Genomic DNA, 12,096 nt, shown 5'->3' on the forward strand with positions numbered 1-12,096 from the left:
TGGTAAAATGAACGGTAGTATAAAATTTATAATATGAAAACAGGTTTACTGACATTATGTAACAAAACTCAGATCCAGGTAAGATTATTTTGATTTTTGTAGCAACTTCAAAATGAAGCGAATGTTTATCGTTGTCTGTTCGGATATTTTTAACATTTCTTTAATATTTAATGCGATTATACAACACAATAAACATATAACAAAATACAATACAAATTAAGATATAAACTGTAAACAAAAGTACTATTAATCCAGTAGCTTTTGGCTCATTCGAGTTAATAACATTAATTATTCAATATTTAACCACTTAAACATTAAAATAACAATAATTAATTTTATTACTTTAAATAAATCTTCCATATTTTTATAGTAAAACATAAATTCTCTTTTTCATATTTTAAATTTAAACATATTATTTCTATTTTTATAGTTAAAAGTAAATTATTAAATATTTATATAACAAAAATGTTTATACATAAGTTTTTAAACTATTGAAATTTTATATTCTAATCTCTGTATTCCATTAGAGAAAAACATATTTTTATTTGATAATAATAATTTTTATTCGTTACAAGTAGTTGTATTTTATATATCAATAAATATATGTTTGGTTGTTTTATGAATTTCGCGGAAAGCTACTCGAGGGCTGTCTGCGCTAGCCGTCCCTAATTTAGCAGTGTAAGACTAGAGGAAAGGCAGCTAGTCATCACCACCCACCACTAACTCTTGGGCTACTCTTTTACTAACAAATAGTGGAATTGACTATCACATTATAACGCCCCCACGCCTGAAAGGGCGAGCATATTTGGTGCGACCGGGATTCGAACCACCCGCAACCCTCAGATTACAAGTCGAACGCCTTAACCCACCTGGCTATGCCGGGCCAATAAATATCTCATATGAAATATTTATCGTAAAATATACCTTTTATAAATCATTTCATTTTTTTATTATTTGATATTGCAAGTTACGACATTATTTTGTAATGAAACAATTGGATTTAGTGAAATATATATGGAAAAACGGTTCGTTTGGGTTGAGAAAATATTTTACATAGAAGAGCGAACAACGTTTCGACCTTCTTCGGTCATCGTCAGGTTCACAAAGAAAGAGGTAACTGACCGGAAGCTGACCACATGTTTGAAAGGGGTTGTGCAACTGAGTGTCGGAACGTAGAGGGCCGTGTTAGATGTTTGAATATATAATTTTATTTATTTTATTATATTAATATAGGTGTAAAGGCGTTCCTTTATATTGGTTTATTTTGGGTTTAAGTTGTTGTATAAGTAAGGCTTCTTTAATTTTGCGTTTGTTTATGTTTGTTTCTTTATTTAGTATTTGAGTGTTTTCTATGGTTATGTTGTGCTTATTTGACTTGCTGTGTTCGGAAACGTGTGAAGGTGACGTTTTATGTTCTTTGAATCTGGTTTTCCTTTTTCTACTTGTTTCTCAACCCAAATGAGCCGTTTTTGCATATATATTTCTCTACAAGTGGGTTTTCTCGACATCACTGAATTGGATTTAGTGTAGTTTGATTTGCTCCTTCCCATTCAAAATCACATAGCTAATTACTGGCTGTTTTAAAAAAATCCTAATATCGAGACGTTTAACAATTTTTTTTCCAAAAGATAGATTTTAACGAACATAAATTTGAGTGTCTTTGCCAAACCCTTAACATGTGCTTCCAACATAAATTTTGTCAATTTCTGAAACACTTTTCATTTGCGAACATTTACAATTATTATTAATTATACACCAACTATTACGAATATATAATCTAAAATAGTTTTCATTTATATTTGTTTTATTTTTGAATATAAAACATATATTTTGTTTTAAATAGATTATTTTTCAAATCCAATTTCCAACTGTTTCCAAGTAGTTTTAATTTTTCTCTATTAGTAGAGCTAAATGTACATGTATTATCAGCAAATGTCGTATTGGATATACAAGACTGTTCAGTTTAAACGTTATTATTTAGCTTATTTAGCGATTTGACTTTTAATTATTATTTATTTTCATAACAAAAGTGTTAAAATTTAATTATTTTAAAAATATAGTTATGACAAGTTTCAAACTGTTTGTGTGAAACTGCTTTGTATTCACCATAAAATCAACCTATCTTGTGTATAGGCTTTTCTCATAGTGATTCTAGAGTACGCTCACACTAACAGCATGTTTGTTATTTTACACTAAGATATAGATCTAGCTTATTTCTATTTCAGGGTTACTGATGAGGAATGGAATTCTCCGAAACTAGTGTAACCCAATAACACACGTTGATCGAAGTGTAAATTGAATTGACTACCCGTGAACTTAGATTTCGAAATACTAAGTTTATTTATTATGACAAGTTTGTTATGTACTTATACGAGTCGTACGTTGTGAGTGTACTTGAAATGTTGTACAAGGGTTTTGTAATACTGTTAATGTCATCTTACTTGAATCTTTTAAGTTTCTCTCGTCGTGTTTAATATTGTTGTTGCTAAAGAACTACATGTTTCTAGATTCTTTTCTATCGTGTGTTATAAATAAATGTGAAGTAAGTTAAGTTAGTGAAAGTAACACAAAGTTAGTGAGATATACAGATGCAGCCTATATTTGTTAGTATTGTATTCGTATCACTAAAGTTATTTTATATTTTTGTCACTTCGTGTTCTTTTATATAAATAAGACTTAAATTAGAATTTCCATTTTATATAATAACACAACTCTCAACATGTGAGTATAATGATTTAAACGGACTTTAAATGTTGAAATTTAAAACAGAAACTGTTTGCATGGTTACTTTAACAATAGTGAATATAACTCATAAAGCTGCATCAGAAGTTTTATTCAATGCTGAATTCAGGCCAGTATCATTTCCTACATTACATTAAGTATCAAACTTATTTAACCTTAACTACCGTTGATATTTTCTATTGATACACAAAACGAGGTCTCACAAATATTGTTGCATTATTCTCATAGAACGTTGAATAATCATAAACAACAATAACAAAATGTTGAAAAGAAATGTTTATACATCAAATACTTAGTTTTAAAAAGAAGTTTTCAATTTTTTGTGTGTAAAGTAAAGATGTCCTGTAAATACATCGTGAACTCACGTTCAACAGTAGAATATATAGGCATTGGTTACTTATTTCTGTGATGTACATTCTAAAGTGTTCTACGTTTGTAGCAAATAATTTAACAATCTAGGCGTGCGCTTCGTAATCTGAGGGTCGCGGGTTCGCGCCCGAGTCGCGCCAAAAATGCTCGCCCTTTCAGCCGTGGGGGCGTTATAATGTTACGGTCAATCCCACTATTCGTTGGTAAAAGAGTAGCCCAAGAGTTGGCGGTGGGTGGTGATGACTAGCTGCCTTCCCTCTAGTCTTACACTGCTAAATTAGGGACGGCTAGCACAGATAGCCCTCGAGTTGCTTTGTGCGAAATTCCAAAACAAACATTCAACAATCTTTTCGTATAAGTTAATTTTTGTATCAATTGGGCTGTCTTAATGGTTTTTGTGAGATGTAATACTTGGTGTTGCTGTGCTTTCATAAGCTTCTAAAATCCCTCGTCACACGATAGTTACGCTATTATAGCGTAAAGTAATATATTAACATTCACTTTTTTGTAACCTGTAATATTTTGTGCTGATGATGTTAATGGGCAAGAGAACATATAATATTTTCTTAGTTTTAGAATAGTTTACTATAGTTACAAAGTTTAAGTTCAAAGAACGTGAAGAGATTTATATTATATAAAACGGTAAATTTCACACAACCCTTGTGAATCTCTGTTACGGTTCATTATCTAATCAAAAAGAGACATCGCTCAGTCTGACATCGAAATTGCAGAATTACTTATTTCCTATCGACACGCTTAGAATTTATATTTATACTTATACTTATATTTATTATTTATTATTTATTATTTGTTTTCTACCCACAAATTTAATATTTCTAGACTGCGCTCTATTTTGCTGCTGTTGTTTTTGTATAACAGTCAAACCGAATGAGTTATAATACAAATGCAGGCGCTACTATGATTATATATACAGATAGTTTGGAAGAATCAATAAACATTCAAGAAGGTCTGATTCTAAGTTTTTTACTTTCATCCGAAACTTTGCAATTCATTCTAATTCTTTTAGCAGTAACGAAAAGGTAGATACATCAATTTTCACCCCTAAAAATAATAATTTATCTTATTTTATGTTCGAAAACCTCTTATTTCCGAATGCGACCAAAGCCATATTGGAAACTGGTAGGTTGATAAAAGCTGTATGTTTTCGGGTAAAACTAACCAACTAGTATCTAACGCTTCTCTTGAATACACTGCAGAAACATATGGTTACTAACGTTTACTAATATTGTGATCACCCTATTTCTGCTCCCATCTCCATAAGCTCAGCCGTAAGTCTACAGGCATACGATGCTAAAAATCGGGAATCGATACACGTGGTTCGCAGATCATAGACTATTGTGTAGCTTTGTGTTTAGTAACGATCAAACCAAACTGTAATTATAAAGATAATAGAAATAAACAACAGCTCAGGAATTAGTTATTTAAACCTGTTACAAAGACAAAAACAGTGCAGCATGAGGCCTTAAAGACAAACACAGCGCAGCATGAGGCCGTAAGACAAACACAATGCAACATGAGGCCGTAAAGACAAACACAATGCAACATGAGGCCGTAAAGACAAACACAGTGCAGCATGAGGCCGTAAAGAGAAAACAGTGCAGCATGAGGCCGTAAAGAGAAAACAGTGCAGCATGAGGCCGTAAAGACAAACACAGTGCAGCATGAGGCCGTAAAGAGAAAACAGTGCAGCATGAGGCTGTAAAGACAAACACAGTGCAGCATGAGGCCGTAAAGAGAAAACAGTGCAGCATGAGGCTGTAAAGAGAAAACAGTGCAGCATGAGGCCGTAAAGACAAACACAGTGCAGCATGAGGCCGTAAAGAGAAAACAGTGCAGCATGAGGTCGTAAAAGACAAACCAGTGCAGCATGAGGCCGTAAAGAGAAAACAGTGCAGCATGAGGCCGTAAAGAGAAAACAGTGCAGCATGAGGCCGTAAAGACAAACACACAGCGCAGCATGAGGCCGTAAAGACAAACACAGTGCAGCATGAGGCCGTAAAGACAAACACAGTGCAGCATGAGGCCGTAAAGACAAAACACAGTGCAGCATGAGGCTGTAAAGACAAACACAGTGCAGCATGAGGCTGTAAAGACAAACACAGTGCAGCATGAGGCCGTAAAGACAAAACACAGTGCAGCATGAGGCTGTAAAGACAAACACAGTGCAGCATGAGGCCGTAAAGACAAACACAGTGCAGCATGAGGCTGTAAAGACAAACACAGTGCAGCATGAGGCTGTAAAGACAAACACAGTGCAGCATGAGGCTGTAAAGACAAACACAGTGCAGCATGAGGCCGTAAAGACAAACACAGTGCAGCATGAGGCTGTAAAGACAAACACAGTGCAGCATGAGGCTGTAAAGACAAACACAGTGCAGCATGAGGCCGTAAAGACAAACACAGTGCAGTATGAGGCCGTAAAGACAAACACAGTGCAGCAGGAGGCTGTAAAGAGAATATCTGAACGAATACTTTCCTAAGTGAATTATGTAAAATATAAATTATTAAACTTTAAATAAATCCTCATTAGCTGGTTATTCTAATCCTAATTAGCTCTTAACCACAGGAAAATTGCAAAGGTATTGGAATAAATTCTAGTTTGTTTCACTTGCTTTCAATGGGCTCAGAGTTGATAGAACATTTTCGTAATTCCAGGTCAACTTTCATGACTTAGAAGATAATAAGACAATGTAATCGTTGATTTCTATACAGTTGGGCCCCTCAGTAGTACAGCTGTTTGTCTGCGTACTTACAACGCAGACAACCGCATTTCAAGATCCGTAGAGAGCAGAACACAATTTGTCCTTTGTGTACTTTAGGCTCAGCATGGCCGGATGGGTTAAGGCGTTCTGAGGGTCTCGGGTTCGAATTACCGTCGCACCAAACATGTTCACCCTTTCAGCCGTGGGGGCATTATAATGTGATGGTCAATCTCACTATTCGTTGGTAAAAGAGTAGCTCAAGAGTTGACGGTGGGCGGTGAAGACTAGTTGTCTTCCCTCTAGTTTTACACTGCTAAATTAAGGACGGCTAGCGCAGAAAAAACCCTCGTGTAGCTCAGCGAGAAATTGAAAAAAAACACCAAAGAGTTGTATTCTGCCACTTTGGCCCCTAGTGACGAAAACATAAATTGGTAAAATTACAAGGCTGTGTTTACAAAAAGAAACACGGTAAAAATAAATTTGCAAAACATATCGTCATGTCCTTCGTGCACTTAGTGGATCATTTGATTTTTAAACTTTTCAGCGTTTGTGCTGACATTAAAAATTAAATTAAATTAACACTTGACAACTGTCTCTTTATTATATATATTAAGTATTACAGTAAAATGAGTAAATTCTTTATTTGTTGTATAGATTTTTGTTTTAACTTTTCTGAAGATAATATTAAATAAAAAAAATTCACAAAATTTAGTAGAACAAAGATAATTGAGAAATTCACAAATATCTCATTTAGTAATGATCAAGGTTTCGCCCTAAAAGACATCTGGCGAAATCATAATTGCTATTAAATGAAATATCTGTGAAACGTACTATCCTCTTTCTTTACTTCAATACTGTATTTTTGTGGTTTCACTAAGCTTCAAGTATTAATTTTATAAAACAGTATTTGTTACCCACTAAGTTATTTTGCTATACACATGTATTGTGTTATTCAGGAATATAATAGCCTGACTGGAATTGCTTTATTTATTCCATATATTTCGTGTATTTTTCTTTAGCTGTTTGTGTTTTTCACCTCTTTGTTTCTTTTAACTGCATAAAATCAAGAAATATTTCTTTTATGAGGTTTTATCGATCAAAAGACTGTTATGGTAACTTGCATATCTGCATCATATTGAGGTTCGGCGCCACCTATCCTTTATTATTTTGCCACAAAACTAGAAAACATTATAATTATGTATTGCTTTTTGTAAAACATTCTTTTAATATTATCCAATCAACAGTAACAATAGTACCTTCTAATAACACTATACAGTTAGCTCCTCCTTACAGTTCAGTCAACATTTAGTTTAAATGTAACTGACTGGTATTGGAAAAGTCATTGGTTATCTTATACACGTCACCATTTTCTTCTAACTCTATTATAACTTTCGGTTCGTTACACATTAGGCATTCCAAGCCTCGACTTAACGCTGGCTCTTTTCGTAAGAAATAATTGTCTACCCATGAGTTCCGTATAAAACATTAAGGATCTTTGAGCTATATATATATACATGTATTATAAATTAATATACAGTTGACGAACATTACATGTGCGTATATATGCATATGCACACGCATATATACTGTTTAGTAGGCATGTATATACGTTTCCAAACCAATTATTTTATTAAATCAAAGCAGGTCAAATGTTTTGAAGATTGTAAACTGATATACAGGCAAGAATTAATCAGTTTCTTTCTGAAAGGCAACAACATTGAAGTTCTCGAAATCTGTAATTAAATGTGTAAATGAGCATCCATTCGACAGTAATAATAAAATTACTTAAGTGAGTAATGCTCATATAAACAACTTAGGGAGGAAAACTACTGTACGAAGCGCCCTTCTAACATTCCTTGTTCCTTTAAAAAGAAGATGAAAAACAGCCGATCCACTTTGAAATAACACTGTAAGTTACTCTCGCTGTCCTGTCAACAAGACTTTATGACCATTTTTTTTGGAACATAAAACGTTTCAAGGAATTTAATATCACGAAACTATTTGTTTTGATTATAAACGTTGTATAGTCGAATAAACTTTCAGCACTAGCTAGTCAGTAATAGTTAATGTTATAACCAGGTCTGTTCTTCTTGCTGACGAGAAACCCACTTGAAGTAATAATGTATTTCAAGACGGCTGGTGTGGATATTAAAACGTTTATTAAAATAGAGAACAACGTTTCGACCTTCTTAGGTCATCTTCATGTTAATAAAGTTGTTCTCTAGTTTATTTTAATAAAAGTTTTAATACCCATACCAGCCGTCTTGAGACACAAGGTCTGTTCTTAATGTCCAATCATCAGTAACTTTTGTTATCATCATATAATCAACAAAGGGCTATATTATTACAGCTGATTTTGTAATGGCCAACACAACAAAAGCTTCAAATATCAGAGTGTTAATAACGATAATCTTATAATTGTAAAAATCAGCAAGGGATCTTGTTAGCACAGTTCTGTGAACTGTGGCATTGCCCAGCTGTCTCCAGTAAACAATCATTCATTTCAACTCTCATTATTCAGTCAACATCAACTTATGTTAGCACAGTCCTGTGAACTGTGGCATTGCCTAGCTGTCTCCAGTAAACAATCATTCATTTCAACTCTCATTATTCAGTCAACATCAACTTATGTTAGCACAGTCCTGTGAACTGTGGCATCGCCCAGCTGTCTCCAGTAAACAATCATTCATTTCAACTCTCATTATTCAGTCAACATCAACTTATGTTAGCACAGTCCTGTGAACTGTGGCATCGCCCAGCTGTCTCCAGTAAACAATCATTCATTTCAACTCTCATTATTCAGTCAACATCAACTTATGTTAGCACAGTCCTGTGAACTGTGGCATCGCCCAGCTGTCTCCAGTAAACAATCATTCATTTCAACTCTCATTATTCAGTCAACATCAACTTATGTTAGCACTGTCCTGTGAACTGTGGCATCGCCCAGCTGTCTCCAGTAAACAATCATTCATTTCAACTCTCATTATTCAGTCAACATCAACTTATGTTAGCACAGTCCTGTGAACTGTGGCATCGCGCAGCTGTCTCCAGCAAACAATCATTCATTTCAACTCTCATTATTCAGTCAACATCAACTTATGTTAGCACAGTCCTGTGAACTGTGGCATCGCCCAGCTGTCTCCAGTAAACAATCATTCATTTCAACTCTCATTATTCAGTCAACATCAACTTATGTTAGCACTGTCCTGTGAACTGTGGCATCGCCCAGCAGTCTCCAGTAAACAATCATTCATTTCAACTCTCATTATTCAGTCAACATCAACTTATGTTAGCACAGTCCTGTGAACTGTGGCATCGCGCAGCTGTCTCCAGTAAACAATCATTCATTTCAATTCTCATTATTCAGTCAACATCAACTTATGTTAGTACAGTCCTGTGAACTGTGGCATCGCCCAGCTGTCTCCAGTAAACAATTATTCATTTCAACTCTCATTATTCAGTCAACATCAACTTATGTTAGCACAGTCCTGTGAACTGTGGCATCGCCCAGCTGTCTCCAGTAAACAATCATTCATTTCAACTCTCATTATTCAGTCAACATCAACTTATGTTAGCACAGTCCTGTGAACTGTGGCATCGCCCAGCTGTCTCCAGTAAACAATCATTCATTTCAACTCTCATTATTCAGTCAACATCAACTTATGTTAGCACAGTCCTGTGAACTGTGGCATCGCCCAGCTGTCTCCAGTAAACAATCATTCATTTCAACTCTCATTATTCAGTCAACATCAACTTATGTTAGCACAGTCCTGTGAACTGTGGCATCGCCCAGCTGTCTCCAGTAAACAATCATTCATTTCAACTCTCATTATTCAGTCAACATCAACTTATGTTAGCACAGTCCTGTGAACTGTGGCATCGCCCAGCTGTCTCCAGTAAACAATCATTCATTTCAACTCTCATTATTCAGTCAACATCAACTTATGTTAGCACAGTCCTGTGAACTGTGGCATCGCCCAGCTGTCTCCAGTAAACAATCATTCATTTCAACTCTCATTATTCAGTCAACATCAACTTATGTTAGCACAGTCCTGTGAACTGTGGCATCGCCCAGCTGTCTCCAGTAAACAATCATTCATTTCAACTCTCATTATTCAGTCAACATCAACTTATGTTAGCACAGTCCTGTGAACTGTGGCATCGCCCAGCTGTCTCCAGTAAACAATCATTCATTTCAACTCTCATTATTCAGTCAACATCAACTTATGTTAGCACAGTCCTGTGAACTGTGGCACCGCCCAGCTGTCTCCAGTAAACAATCATTCATTTCAACTCTCATTATTCAGTCAACATCAACTTATGTTAGGACAGTCCTGTGAACTGTGGCATCGCGCAGCTGTCTCCAGTAAACAATCATTCATTTCAACTCTCATTATTCAGTCAACATCAACTTATGTTAGCACAGTCCTGTGAACTGTGGCATCGCCCAGCTGTCTCCAGTAAACAATCATTCATTTCAACTCTCATTATTCAGTCAACATCAACTTATGTTAGCACTGTCCTGTGAACTGTGGCATCGCCCAGCTGTCTCCAGTAAACAATCATTCATTTCAACTCTCATTATTCAGTCAACATCAACTTATGTTAGCACAGTCCTGTGAACTGTGGCATCGCGCAGCTGTCTCCAGCAAACAATCATTCATTTCAACTCTCATTATTCAGTCAACATCAACTTATGTTAGCACAGTCCTGTGAACTGTGGCATCGCGCAGCTGTCTCCAGTAAACAATCATTCATTTCAATTCTCATTATTCAGTCAACATCAACTTATGTTAGCACAGTCCTGTGAACTGTGGCATCGCCCAGCTGTCTCCAGTAAACAATCATTCATTTCAACTCTCATTATTCAGTCAACATCAACTTATGTTAGTACAGTCCTGTGAACTGTGGCATCGCCCAGCTGTCTCCAGTAAACAATCATTCATTTCAACTCTCATTATTCAGTCAACATCAACTTATGTTAGCACAGTCCTGTGAACTGTGGCATCGCCCAGCTGTCTCCAGTAAACAATCATTCATTTCAACTCTCATTATTCAGTCAACATCAACTTATGTTAGCACAGTCCTGTGAACTGTGGCATCGCCCAGCTGTCTCCAGTAAACAATCATTCATTTCAACTCTCATTATTCAGTCAACATCAACTTATGTTAGCACAGTCCTGTGAACTGTGGCATCGCCCAGCTGTCTCCAGTAAACAATCATTCATTTCAACTCTCATTATTCAGTCAACATCAACTTATGTTAGCACAGTCCTGTGAACTGTGGCATCGCCCAGCTGTCTCCAGTAAACAATCATTCATTTCAACTCTCATTATTCAGTCAACATCAACTTATGTTAGCACAGTCCTGTGAACTGTGGCATCGCGCAGCTGTCTCCAGTAAACAATCATTCATTTCAACTCTCATTATTCAGTCAACATCAACTTATGTTAGCACAGTCCTGTGAACTGTGGCATCGCCCAGCTGTCTCCAGTAAACAATCATTCATTTCAACTCTCATTATTCAGTCAACATCAACTTATGTTAGTACAGTCCTGTGAACTGTGGCATCGCCCAGCTGTCTCCAGTAAACAATCATTCATTTCAACTCTCATTATTCAGTCAACATCAACTTATGTTAGCACAGTCCTGTGAACTGTGGCATCGCGCAGCTGTCTCCAGCAAACAATCATTCATTTCAACTCTCATTATTCAGTCAACATCAACTTATGTTAGCACTGCTTAATCCACAGTCGTTTCATTTAAGGTTTTAAAGTCAAACCGACAAAATATTTATTACCTCTGTTCAATTCACAATCAGTTCTAATACTTTTAAATGAACAACTTTTCAACACTGTTCAGTTAATAATAACTGAAATTATTTCATACAAATCAGTAAAATATTTTGTTTTTGCTGTCCAGTTCAGTTATCAACGAAACGTTTTTATAATTCTCAGACAATAATATTTTATGTTAATATTGCAATCACATTCACACACACACACACACACATATATTTGACACGAAGAATTGTTTATGTGTGTATTAAACTAAGAAATATAAAACCAAGTGCGATGACTCTACTTCCCATATGGTGAAACTAATTGTACTCAATCAGATTAAGATTCACTACAATAAAGACGACAAAAAAATCTCTTTCTTCAGAAGATTTTGATTTTTTGGATAACCTGAGCACACAGAGAAAGGTTAATGAGACTCTTTACATGGACTGTAAATGAAGTGGAAATGTTGATATTTATT

The 12,096-nt window shown here is 35.4% G+C and overlaps 1 protein-coding gene across 6 annotated transcripts in view; it reads right to left on the reverse strand.

Moving 5' to 3' along the window:
• The window catches only part of LOC143249327 (ligand of Numb protein X 2-like), a 128,702-nt gene that overhangs the window by 35,184 nt on the left and 81,422 nt on the right, over positions 1-12,096 (reverse strand). The gene's annotated exons all lie outside the window — the stretch shown is intronic.

This window comes from Tachypleus tridentatus, chromosome 4 (genome assembly GCF_004210375.1).
Source record: "Tachypleus tridentatus isolate NWPU-2018 chromosome 4, ASM421037v1, whole genome shotgun sequence".
Lineage (NCBI taxonomy): Eukaryota > Metazoa > Arthropoda > Merostomata > Xiphosura > Limulidae > Tachypleus > Tachypleus tridentatus.